Source organism: Agelaius phoeniceus, chromosome 16, assembly GCF_051311805.1.
Source record: "Agelaius phoeniceus isolate bAgePho1 chromosome 16, bAgePho1.hap1, whole genome shotgun sequence".
Classification (NCBI taxonomy): domain Eukaryota; kingdom Metazoa; phylum Chordata; class Aves; order Passeriformes; family Icteridae; genus Agelaius; species Agelaius phoeniceus.
Genome location: NC_135280.1, coordinates 5118082 through 5128794, shown reverse-complemented (window position 1 = coordinate 5128794; position 10713 = coordinate 5118082). Strand labels below are relative to the sequence as shown.

The following is a 10713-nucleotide window of genomic DNA, read 5'->3' as shown; positions in this document are numbered from 1 at the left end:
TCACCCCCGCACCCCCTCAGGGTGTCACCACACACACACACACACACACAAAGGCAGAGTGTCCCCGACTCGGACACTCACACCTTCACAAGCCCTGCACACTCACAGCCCCGCTCTCACAAGGTGTCACTCACACAGGCAGTGTCACACACATGCGAGTGACACAAATACAGTGTCGTGTACACACGGTACCGCGCAGTGTCACACAGCCAGTGTCACCGTGTCACACGCCCCGTGTCACACTCACAGTGTCACCCACAGCCCCCAGCCCCCGGTGCCAGCCCGACTCTGCCGGCCAAGCCGTTTATGGCTCCGGGCCGTCACCGAGCCCCGGAGAGCTCTACCGAACAGAACCGTGCCGTGCCGAGCCGGAACCGAGCCCAACCGGCCGTGCTGAGCCGTACCGGACCGTGCTAGGCCGTACCGAGCCGAACCGTGCCCCATCGCACCCCTGCACCCGGCCCGCAGCGAGCCGAACCGCGCCGTGCCCATCCCATCCCAGCCGAGCCGCGTCGAGCCGAGCCGTGCCGAGCCGTGCCGGCGGAGCCCCCCGGGCCTGGCAGCGCTGCCCGGCGCCGCCTGCACGGGCAGGGCTCTTCGCCTGACGCAGTGAGGAGCTGCAGCCCTTCTCTTCTCGGAGGCCGGGCTCCAGCGCTGGGATTTGCTCGGCTCCGGCTGCGTTTCCCTGCCCGCCTCCTGCCCCCGGCCCGCCCGCTTGGAAGGGCGCGGGGAGCCGCAGCCGCGGGTGCGTCCGCCGCCCATCACCGCGCTTCGGGGCTGGGCGCGCCGCCGAGCGCCGGGAGCCGCCTCCGGAGCAGGTAAATGCGCCCGCATCCCCCGCCGCAGCCCGCCCGGGCCCCCCGCGCCGCCCCTGGCCCCGAGCGGAGCCCCCCGCTCCGCTCCGCTCCGCTCCGGCCCCGCGCCCGCTGTCGCCCCGCCGCGGCGCCCCGCGCTGCCCGGAGCCCCGCGCAGCCCCCGGTGGCCGTTCCGTGTCGCCAAACTTTTAGCGGCTGCAGCCCAGGCTGGGGCTCCGGAGGGAGGGGAGCGCGGGGCCGGCGGCGGGGGGAGCGGGGCGCCCTCCCCTCCGCGGGCGGGGAGTCCCCCGGCTCGGCCGGGGCTGTTCCCGCTGTGCTTATCCCCAGGGCGAGCGGGAGATCGGGAGCGGAGCGGCTCCGCGGCCACGGAGCCGGGAACCGCTCCGGCCGCTCGGGCCGTGTTCCCTCCCCCGCCCAGGGGGGATCCCCATTTCGGGGTCTCCCTCCGCCGGCGGGGTGCGCCCGAGCCGGAGCATCCTCCGGGGCAGCCCCTGCAACTGTTGCCTGCGGGAAGCTCCGGTGCTCCGGAGCAAGAGCCGGTGCCGCGGGCGGTAGCATCGCCTCGGGGGCAGGGGTCTTCCGCCCGGGTCGCCACAGCGCCGCACGGACCGCTCGGACAGGGGAGACCGTCCCCTCACCCCAAATAACCCTGGAGGCTGCGAACCTTGGGGTGGGAGCTGTGGCAGAGCCGCTCTCCGGCTCTGCTCCCCCCGCCCCCCCAATCCCTTCTGCATTCCCACGCCGGCAGTTGGGACCTGCCTCCCCCCACACGCGCTCCTTCGGCGGCTATTTCTGTCCTCGCCAAACGCGCCGCACATTGAGCTTTAATTAAAGAAAATTAGTGGAGGAGGGCGAGGGGGGGGTGTCCGTGCTGCGGAGAGGGGGACGGTCCCCGGGACCTCGCCGGGTGCGACTGCCGTGGCTGATGGCTCGGGGGAGGCGGGGGGCAGGTGCCCGCCTGAGAGTTTGAGCCGCTTTCGCTTGGTTGGTTGTTGTTTTTATTTTAGAAAAGGGTGGCGGTGGAGGTGTGTGTGTGTATGGGGGGGTGGTACGGACACACGACGACGCGGGAACGCGTTCCTTCCCGGAGGGTGTGTTGCAGTTTTAATTATAATGACAGATGTTGCCGTAAAGTTCCGTCTCGGTTCCTGAACACAAGCAGAGCACGAAGCACCGGCAAACTCGCCCGTCGGACCGGGCACTCGCCCGTCGGACCGGGGCACTCGCCCGTCGGACCGGGCACTCGCCCGTCGGACCGGGCACTCGCCTGTCGGCGCAGCGAAGTTGCCAAAGAATTTTTTGGTTGCGTTTTAAACGAGGCTCGGCCGGGTCTGGGGGTCCTCGGGGCGGTGCGTGGAACCCGGGGATGCCCGGGAGATGCGGGAAGCCTCCGCTCCTTGGGCAGGATCCCTCCAACAGCCCGAACCCCCGGCGGTCCCCAGTTCTCTCCCGCTCCATGTGGAGCGTGGCTGCTCGTCCCGTGCGCGGCGGGACCCTCCGGTGCCGGGGACATGCCCGGGTGTCCCCCCCGCAGTTCTTTCCTCCTCCAGCTCTCCCTGGACAGAATCCTCCGCACCTCCGCTCATCCCTGCCTTTCCGGCTCGGGCAGCCCGGGGGACCTGCGGTGCTGCCCACGTCCAGGCTGTGATTTGCAGCCCCGGGAAAGCCCCGCGGAGGGAGGGGACGGGGGGGACTGGCATCACCGGGCTCCCCCGGGGCAGAGCCGCCGCTCCCGCCTCCCCGGCCGGGGACTCGCCTCCTCCCGTCAGCTTCGCGCGTTCCGCCGCCGGTTCGCGCTGGATTAAATATTTAGAAGTTTGCAGCGGTGAATAAAGCGATCGTTAATAGAAATTGATGGCACCGATGCAAAGGGGGTGGCACCGGCGGCAGGAGCGGCGCGGCTCAACGGGAGCGGGCGGGGCGCTCCTGGGAAGGTTTTTAAGGGGTTTCACCCCAAGTTAAGGGTTTATCGCTCCAATGCTGTGGCAGCGCCAAAACCCGAGAGCGGCTCTTCACATTTCCGACGATGTCATTAAAAAGCATGTTTTTTCCGCCCTGCCTGCCTGGAAAGAACAACCCTCTGCTTTCGCAGAGACGAGGCAATCCGCTCGAATTTAGCACCTAAAATCCCCCGTCAGCACCTCCCGTCGTGCTGCCTGACACCAAGCAGGGCTCACACTCCTCCAGACCCTCCGGGTTTGCCATGGCAGCGGGGGTGCTGTCGGTAGGGACCGGGAGTGTTTCCCCAGCCCCCCGAAGTGCAGCGCTGGGCAGTGGGAGCACCAGGCTGGAGCGGGGATGAAGTTTGCCCCATGAGCTGGAGGAGCGAGCCCCCGGGGTCGGGGCGGCCTCCGCAGGGTGGGGTGGGAAGGACACGGGGCTGGCCCGGTGAGCCCTGGCCCCGCACACCGGGCTCCGCCGCCCCGCTCCGAGCTGGAGACAGCGCTCCGGCCAGCGGCGGGGATGGGGCAGCGCTCGGGGAGCGGGATGCGGTCCCGGCGCGGGTGCGGAGGCAGCGGCAGAGGAAAGACGAGCTGGAATAGGATGGAGGGGAGAGCAGAGAGCGAAAGAAAGGGCGAGGGTTGCCCGGGGCCAGCCGGGGGTGCGGGCCCTCTCCGCAGAGCCGCTGCTCGGTGTGAGCCAGCGGCCATGGGCAGCGGCTCGGCGTGGGGATGGGCAGGGCGGAAAGCCCTGGGGCCGACCTGCTACGGGCGCCAGAGACAGTCTGTACCCAGCAGGGCGGGTCGGTGCCGTGCCCACGCCCGCCCACGCCCCTCAGCCCGCGCTGGGGGACGCTCCCCCGGCCCGGTGCTGCCCACGCGTGTCCCAGCCCGGCCGCCGCTCCGGGCTGGGGCAGCGCCGCTCTGTGACAACAGAAAGTGGCTGGAAAGGGGCGAGGCGTCACACGGTCTGCCTCCGGGAGGCAGGGAAAGGCTGAGGGACCGATGGGAAGGCATGAATGAATGAATCTCCATAAAGAGCCCCAAGCAGCAGGGAGAGGGAGAGAGGAGGAGGAAGGAGAGGAGGAGGAAGAGCCGGAGCAGGGCAGGCAGCAGCAGACGTGACGCCGGCAGGTAAGGGGGTGCCGGTGCAGCACGGCCCCGCGGTGCCCGGGATGGCAGATTAGGGGGCACAGCCAAAGGGGGGACAGGAGCTGCCGGGACGCTGCATGGGTTTGGGTATTATTTTTTTTTTAGGAAGCATGTTTTCCTCCTGACTCCTTGCAAAATGTGGAGTCCTTAAACTTCCTGGGACTCCTTTCCTCCCCCGGTACCGCCGCCCCGAGCCCGCCGGCTGTGGAGGGTTCCGGGCAGGGCACCGGCCCCGGCGGCTGGACCGGCTCCGTACCGGGGCAGCCCCGAGCCGGGCCAGCCTGCCCGGCGGCAGCGCCACTCGGCCGGGCGTCTAGAGTTACCTTGCCGGGGATATCCAGCTTCTGCCGCGGCCCCTTTGCTTTCGGGGCTCAGCGGAGAGCTCCTCTCCCCCCGGTCTCCATCCCCCTTCGCCGCTCCGTCCCTGCCACGGTTACATAAGGCAGAGGAGCCCGTAGCCAGCGCTGCCGCGGGCCGGATCATCGGGATCGGACCCAGGGATGCCCAGAGCCGAGCTCAGCCTTGCCCGGCTGCTCGCCATCCTCGCTCGCTCCTGCCCCGCTGTCCGCGCTGAGCCACCCGCTGCCTGTCCCTGCTCGCTGCAGGGACTGTGCGGCACAGGTAGCCCTACACACACAGACACCCTGCCCTGCCTGCCCTGCCCTGCCCTCGGCTCTCTCGCAGAGCCGCCCCGCACTAACGCCGCTGGAATGCCCGTCCCGGGGAGCTGCCTGGCTCCCGCAGACGGGCCCAACCAGGGCGATGCACTCTGGAAGTGTTTGCACACAAACACAGCGCTGCAGGCAGCACACGGGGCACGCTCCCGCACACACATGGGCTGGTGCTCGCCCGGGGCCAGAGATGCTCGCCCGGGGCCGGTGATGCTCGCAAGGGGCCGGTGATGCTCTCCAGGGGCCGGAGATGCTCGCCAGGGGCCGGTGCTCGCCAGGGGCGGCTCGGGGCTGCTGGGTGCTCTCGTCGTGCCGGCTCCCAGCCCAGGCAGGCGCTGGGAACCGTGCCGGGAGCGCTGCAGGCCTGGCAGGGCAGCCCTGGCTGGCTGCGGTGGGCAGCTCTGCTCTGCGGCTGCCCGCAGCTTCCCCCTCCCTGACCGAGGTGCTCCGAGCAGGGATCAATAATGCCTTTCTGATTGGCTTCGGTTCCCCATTCAAAGTCACTGCATTAGGGCTTGATTTTTCTCCCCTTTGACTCATGGCCAGATTAGATTGTGAATTTGGCTGATTTCAAGCTACTGGGGGAGGGAAGAATCACACAGCGAGCAAGAGAGAACTGAAATATCCTACAGGATCCCCTGGAGGGGAGAGAAATCAGGTCTAGATAAGAGCTTGTTCTCCCTGTCTGGCTAATGCTTCCCTGTTTGATGATCAGAAAACACAAGATCTAACCTCTCACCAGGATGCTTAACTATGAAAGGTCAGGCTTTTGGCTTGTTCTAGGTGCAAGGTCTGTGAGCTGTGGATTGTGCATTCCAGTTCTCCTGTCTGTGGCAAACACAGGAGTGCACAATGCATGCAAACAGAAGGACGTGGTCAGTGCTTCTGAGGTTTAGGAGTTGAGCTCTGGGTGTAATGCTGAGGTTGGAGGAACTGTGATGGGGACAGGACACAAGGTCTGTGCCCTGGAGAGCCCAGAGCTGTCCCATCTGTTTGTCAAGTCTCAGCCTCATCCTTGGGGAGTTTTTTCCAATACTTATTCCTCCATGTATGTGCTGGGGATAAGTGAGTGGATTGTGTCAGTGAAGCCCTGCATTCCAGAGGGACGCAGAAAGCAGCACCCAGGAGCATCCCAGCTGTGCTGGTCGGGGTGCTCATCCCTGCTGGCTGCTCCAGGACCAGGATTTCATGCTGAAAAAGCCCCAGCAGCACAGCATCACCTGCAGCATGCCAGCTGCCAGCACTTGCTGTGAATTAGTGTTAGCTCCAGGTGAAGCAAAAGCTTGGGATTATGTGGTTTTTCAGCAAACGGCGCTGGGAAGTCTGGTGGAGCAGAGGCACTTGTGAAGGAGCTGTTCTGGGTGGTGAGGAGCCTCAGGAGGGGAGGATGTGGGGCTGGGGGCTTGCTGCAGGTAAGCTGTGCTGTCCGGGCAGTCGGGAGGCAGCTGTGGAGTCACCAACAAGGCTGTGAGTGCAGGGCTGAGGAGATGGGAGCTGCTGTGGAGGCTGTGAAGGGGGCATGAGCAAGGAGCACAGCCTCGAGCAGTGTTTGGCATGATTTTGTGCAGCTGCTGGATTTTCTTGGTGCTGCAAACTCAGGGCTTGGAGTGGGTTGGAGTGAGCCCGATGTCAGGACAGCCTTGGGGTGGGGTATCTGGGTGTGAGGAGATGGAGATGTGATGGCCAGCAGTAACCTGGGCCCAGAGGAGGCTGATGAGGAGGAGAGGAGCTGTGTGGAGCTGGATGGGACAGTTATGGAGTCATACACTGCCCAAACTGTGGGTGAGGAGGGAGGCAGAGCTGTGGAAGCAGTAGGTCTGTGAGGACCTTGGGGTGAAGGGACTGGAGACCCTGAGCCTTGGTCCAGGGTGCAGACCAGTGCCAGAGGCTCAGTGGGGAAAAAGAGGACAAAGAGCATGAAATGATTTGTGTGGTGTTATTTGGCTGCTGGAGTGGGGAGTGAATGCACCCAGCATGAGGGTGATCTCAGTCCCTGAGGCATCTCTGTAATAGGAGCAAAGGATAATAAATATCAAAGAAAGGAGCTGGGAGAGTTAGCTCCAGGTGAGGGGGACCTGGAGCCTCCATGCAGCATGAGGAGCTGGGGCAGGAGGGTCTGGGGGAGGTGGCACTGAGGGTGCAGGGGGTTTAGGAGCCTGGGTAAGGAGGCTGGGGAGGTGGAGATGGGAGTTGGTGTGGTTATGGCAGGAGCCTGTGAGAAAGCTGCATGTTTAGAAAACCACCTCAGTAACCAAACCCAAAACACCCATCAATCAGGACAGGCTGAAATCTCTTGTTTGGACTTGGCCTCTGCACTGCCTGGTCTGGTCCCCCGTGCAATGTGAGGTTAAAGGCACAGTTAAAGATGGCCCAGTGGCTGTAGAACCAGTGCTCAGGAGGAAAGCCCTCAGCTGATGGAAGTGTGGACAGCTCCCTCAGGGAGCAGAGCATCCCACATCTGTGCCCTGAGAGCTCCTTGTCCTGCTCTCTGGAGACTGATGAGGGAGAAATGGGGTCCCAGGGCTGTGACCTCTGCTCCTGCTGGGTGGGTCCTGCCCCTCTTGGGGACCAAACCATCAGGGGATTGTTCTAACACACACCCCATGTGTGTTCAGGGCTCCAGAAAAGCCAAATGACCACAACTCTGCTGGCTTCCCCTACCCCTCTCTCCTTTGTGCTTAGAGGGAGTCAGTGGGAAAATCTCCAAGATCTGGGTTTTTTTTTTCCTTTCCTATTCCAGCATTTCTTTATGAGCTGGACAAGGGCAATCTCTGAACTCATTTGTATTTTTAAATCTGCAGGAATAAGTGTATGGAAATGTATGTGTTTTACTGTATCAGCTGCTATCAGCTTTTAACTTTATTACAGGAAGTGCAGAGTTTTCGTGGGCCAAACTCATTCATTGGATTTAATGGAGTTAAACTGCAGGCAGATTTGGCTACTTGTTTGTGTATATCTTTGTAAAATGGACAGGCAGAGACCATAAAATTTTATACTCTCCGTGGCATCTTTTAGGGAAAAGTCTTCCAATATGTTTTATAAACAGCATACATATTTTGCTACAGTGTATGCTCATACCTAACACAAGGCACTTTAGTGCTGCTTCTTTTTTCCCTTTCCCAGAGCCATATGTATGCCTGTGAACTTGGATTTGCCTGCATTATTTTTTCTTGCTGTTCTCCTTAAAAGAGTCTTTAACATTTTTAAACAATTTAACTGGATTTATTTCTTTCTTTTTGGTGTATTTGTATCTCTTCCTAGAAATGGTAATAAGAACTCTAACCCTTGCTCTGAAGGGCTCAAAATGAGGGGATAATAATGTTTGTAAAGCCTCTTGCTAAATACCCAAAGTACTCCTAAACCATTCGAGCTGCAAATGCATGATCTCAGGACATTTCACAGATGCTGTGATACATTTGAGGGCCTGACTTTCCCCCTCCCTTTTCCCTGAGATACTGTTTTCTTCTATTTTCACGATGTGATGATGTTGGTTTCTTGAATCTATTCTGGGCTGGGTTTAGATCCTACATGTGCAGGGCCTTTCCCAGTGTAACATGGAGCAAACTGACACTTGAAGCTGTAGAAAAAATGTATTTCTAGGAGATGGATTTATTTTCTAATGAGGTATTTGATGTTTTTCCAGGCTCTAAACAAATTAGACCCAGATCTGTGGCTGCAGGGCATTGGGAGGGGAAGTGGTTGATGAGCTGAGCTAATTAATTGCACTTACTTATGACTTATCAAATGGTGATCACCACCCCATATGGAGCACTTGAGTGTGTGGAATTGAGGAGAGAGGATATTGATATGTGAGATAAATGTAAAGCAGTGGTCAATGGCAAGGACATAAATAAATCTGGAGATTCTGGTGACATTAAAATAAATTGTGGGTAGTGAGGTATGAGAGAGACTTAATGTCAAAGGAACCCTATAATGTATTTATATTCCCACTATAATGTATTTATATTCCCACTCAGGATTTGCTGGGGTTTCTAAATAATGCATTAATTCAATTACACATTCTTAATTAGTGTTTTCTCAAACTGGAGCAACATCATTAATTTACTGCGTCATATTTTTATTTTGCTGGTGTGGTGAGTTTCATTTTCAACTCTTTCCCCTCTCTGGTTTGGAGACTTGTAACACTCAGCTGTGATGCTCATGCCACAAGCTGCAGCTTCTTTGGGAATACCAGTTTCCTCTATTATGATTTTTTAAAATATATTTTTTTTTTACACTGACAGGCAGCACAGCACTGACCTGACCCCGTAATAGGAGGAAGAGGGAGAAAAAGAGCCCAGATCTGAAGCAGCTCCTTTTGAATGCTGAGCAGCATCTGTTCTCCATAGAGCAGGGCAATCTGCAGCATGCTGGGGCAGGATTAGGCCCTTTGGACTCCCCCAAATTGGATTATTTGATGTTTTTCCCCTCTCTGGAAACTCATGGTACTTGCAGGGATGGGTGCTCCCTGTCCCTCTGGGGCGAGTGTGACACACAAGGGCTGCTCCTCCCTGACACTGCACAGGGATGGGGGGACAGGGAGCTGCCTGCCACCCTGTGGGGCTTGTCTGCCTGCTTCTGCATGGGAAAGGTTGAGGGACAGCACCTTTGCTGCTGTGCCCCTCGCTGCTCTGTCTGCAGGGAAGGTGTGCTCCTGAGAGCTGCTCTCGGGCGTTTGCTCTTGGGCAGCTCCTGGAAAGCAGAGCTGGGTCAGTGGCACACGGGCAGCTGGGTGCTGGTGCCAGGGCTCTGGTCCTCGCCACAAGCCAGGCTTGGGGTCAGCACTTGCTTGAAACAAATGTGTTACCTGGTTTATTCGAGTTGTAGGATGGTAACTGATCAGGAGACCAAGGCAAGCCAAGACTGCTCCCTCCAAGCGACGCCTTCCAGACCAACGCTGGTCCAACTTCGCAGCGAGCGCTTTGGGCTTTTCTACCTGCCACCCCATTTCTTCCTTTTGATTTTTGTTCCTTGCTTTGCTTCTGTTCCCCACCCTCTGCCCACGCTCTGCTGTGGCTCGGAGGCGAGCGGAGCAGCCTCCAAAGCCCCATTCATCACCGCCTGCTCGCCAGGCACCGGCAGCCGCCGCTCCATTGATTGACTGCGGCGCGCAGTGAATTTAAAATCATTACGCTCCTGAGACAGATTTTAAATATGAGCAAAATCAAGTCTGTGAAGAAGCCCTTGTGGAAAGGGTGTCTCCAGCCAGGGAATTCCATGTGGCACCAGGGGCTGTTTGGATCCAGAGGAGATTCTGCTGCTCTGGACCTCACGGGTGTCCTTGTGTGAGCCTGGACCACTCCGTGCTGGTGTGATGAGAGTGGGCAGGCAGCTGCTGGTGAGGAATTAAGTAGAAATATTTCACTGTAGAAAACACTATTGTGTAAAGCCATCCATCTGCTGCCTGTCTCATGCTTTGCATGAATTAATGAGCTGATTGATTAGGAGAACCTTGACAGCAGCCGGGTGAGGGAGATGATTCTTGTTCTCATGTTACAGGTGGGAGGAGCTCAGAGGTGCACAGGTTAAGATTAAGGTTTCCAAGTTAGGTTGGATTTTTTTGCTGTTAGTAAAGGCTAGAGTTGAGACATTTGTCTGTCTTGTTTTACTGATTGATCAGTCTGAGTTTTTGGATGTGTTTTGCCGTCAAGAGCAGTTGTGAGAGCTTGCTGTGGCTGCCACTCAGCCCCGGACAGTCTCTCTCAGGATCTGCTCTTCCAGTTTGTGGCAAAACAGCAAAGTCTACTGCAGCTCTTGGCTGTGGTGTTTGCAACCAACTGTCCCCTTTCTTTCTATTGAGAAAGACAAACTCACAATTTCTTACAGAAACACACTCTCCTCTCGCTCCACAGCCTTTATCAAAGCTTTCTGTAAGCACCCCCCAATTCCTCACAGAATCTCTCCTGGCCACCTGCAGCTGGCAGAGGCAGGTAACTGATGGCTGATGCATGGAGCATCCCCCTCCTCCATGCTACAAGGAGTGCAGCTTTTCAGGAATGGAGCATTGAGCAAATGTCACTCCACAGCCCCAAAAATCTATCAAAGGAAATGACAGTGGCTGTAAGCATTAATCATCCCGTATCGTCAAAATAAAGTTGTTGCAATGGAGAATTGTCAAAGGATAAATGTCTTAAC

General features: G+C 58.6%; 1 protein-coding gene across 2 annotated transcripts in view; it reads left to right on the top strand.

Moving 5' to 3' along the window:
* Nucleotides 1–625: 625 nt before the first annotated feature.
* The window catches only part of ELFN1 (extracellular leucine rich repeat and fibronectin type III domain containing 1), a 104723-nt gene continuing 94635 nt past the window's right edge, over nucleotides 626–10713 (top strand). The window contains exon 1 of one of the 2 annotated variants that reach the window (XM_077186808.1): nucleotides 626–818. The gene's annotated coding sequence lies outside the window, so the exon portion shown is untranslated. Of the gene's footprint in view, nucleotides 819–3603; nucleotides 3890–10713 lie in introns of those variants that run through there. The other variant, XM_054643661.2, reaches the window with a different exon arrangement.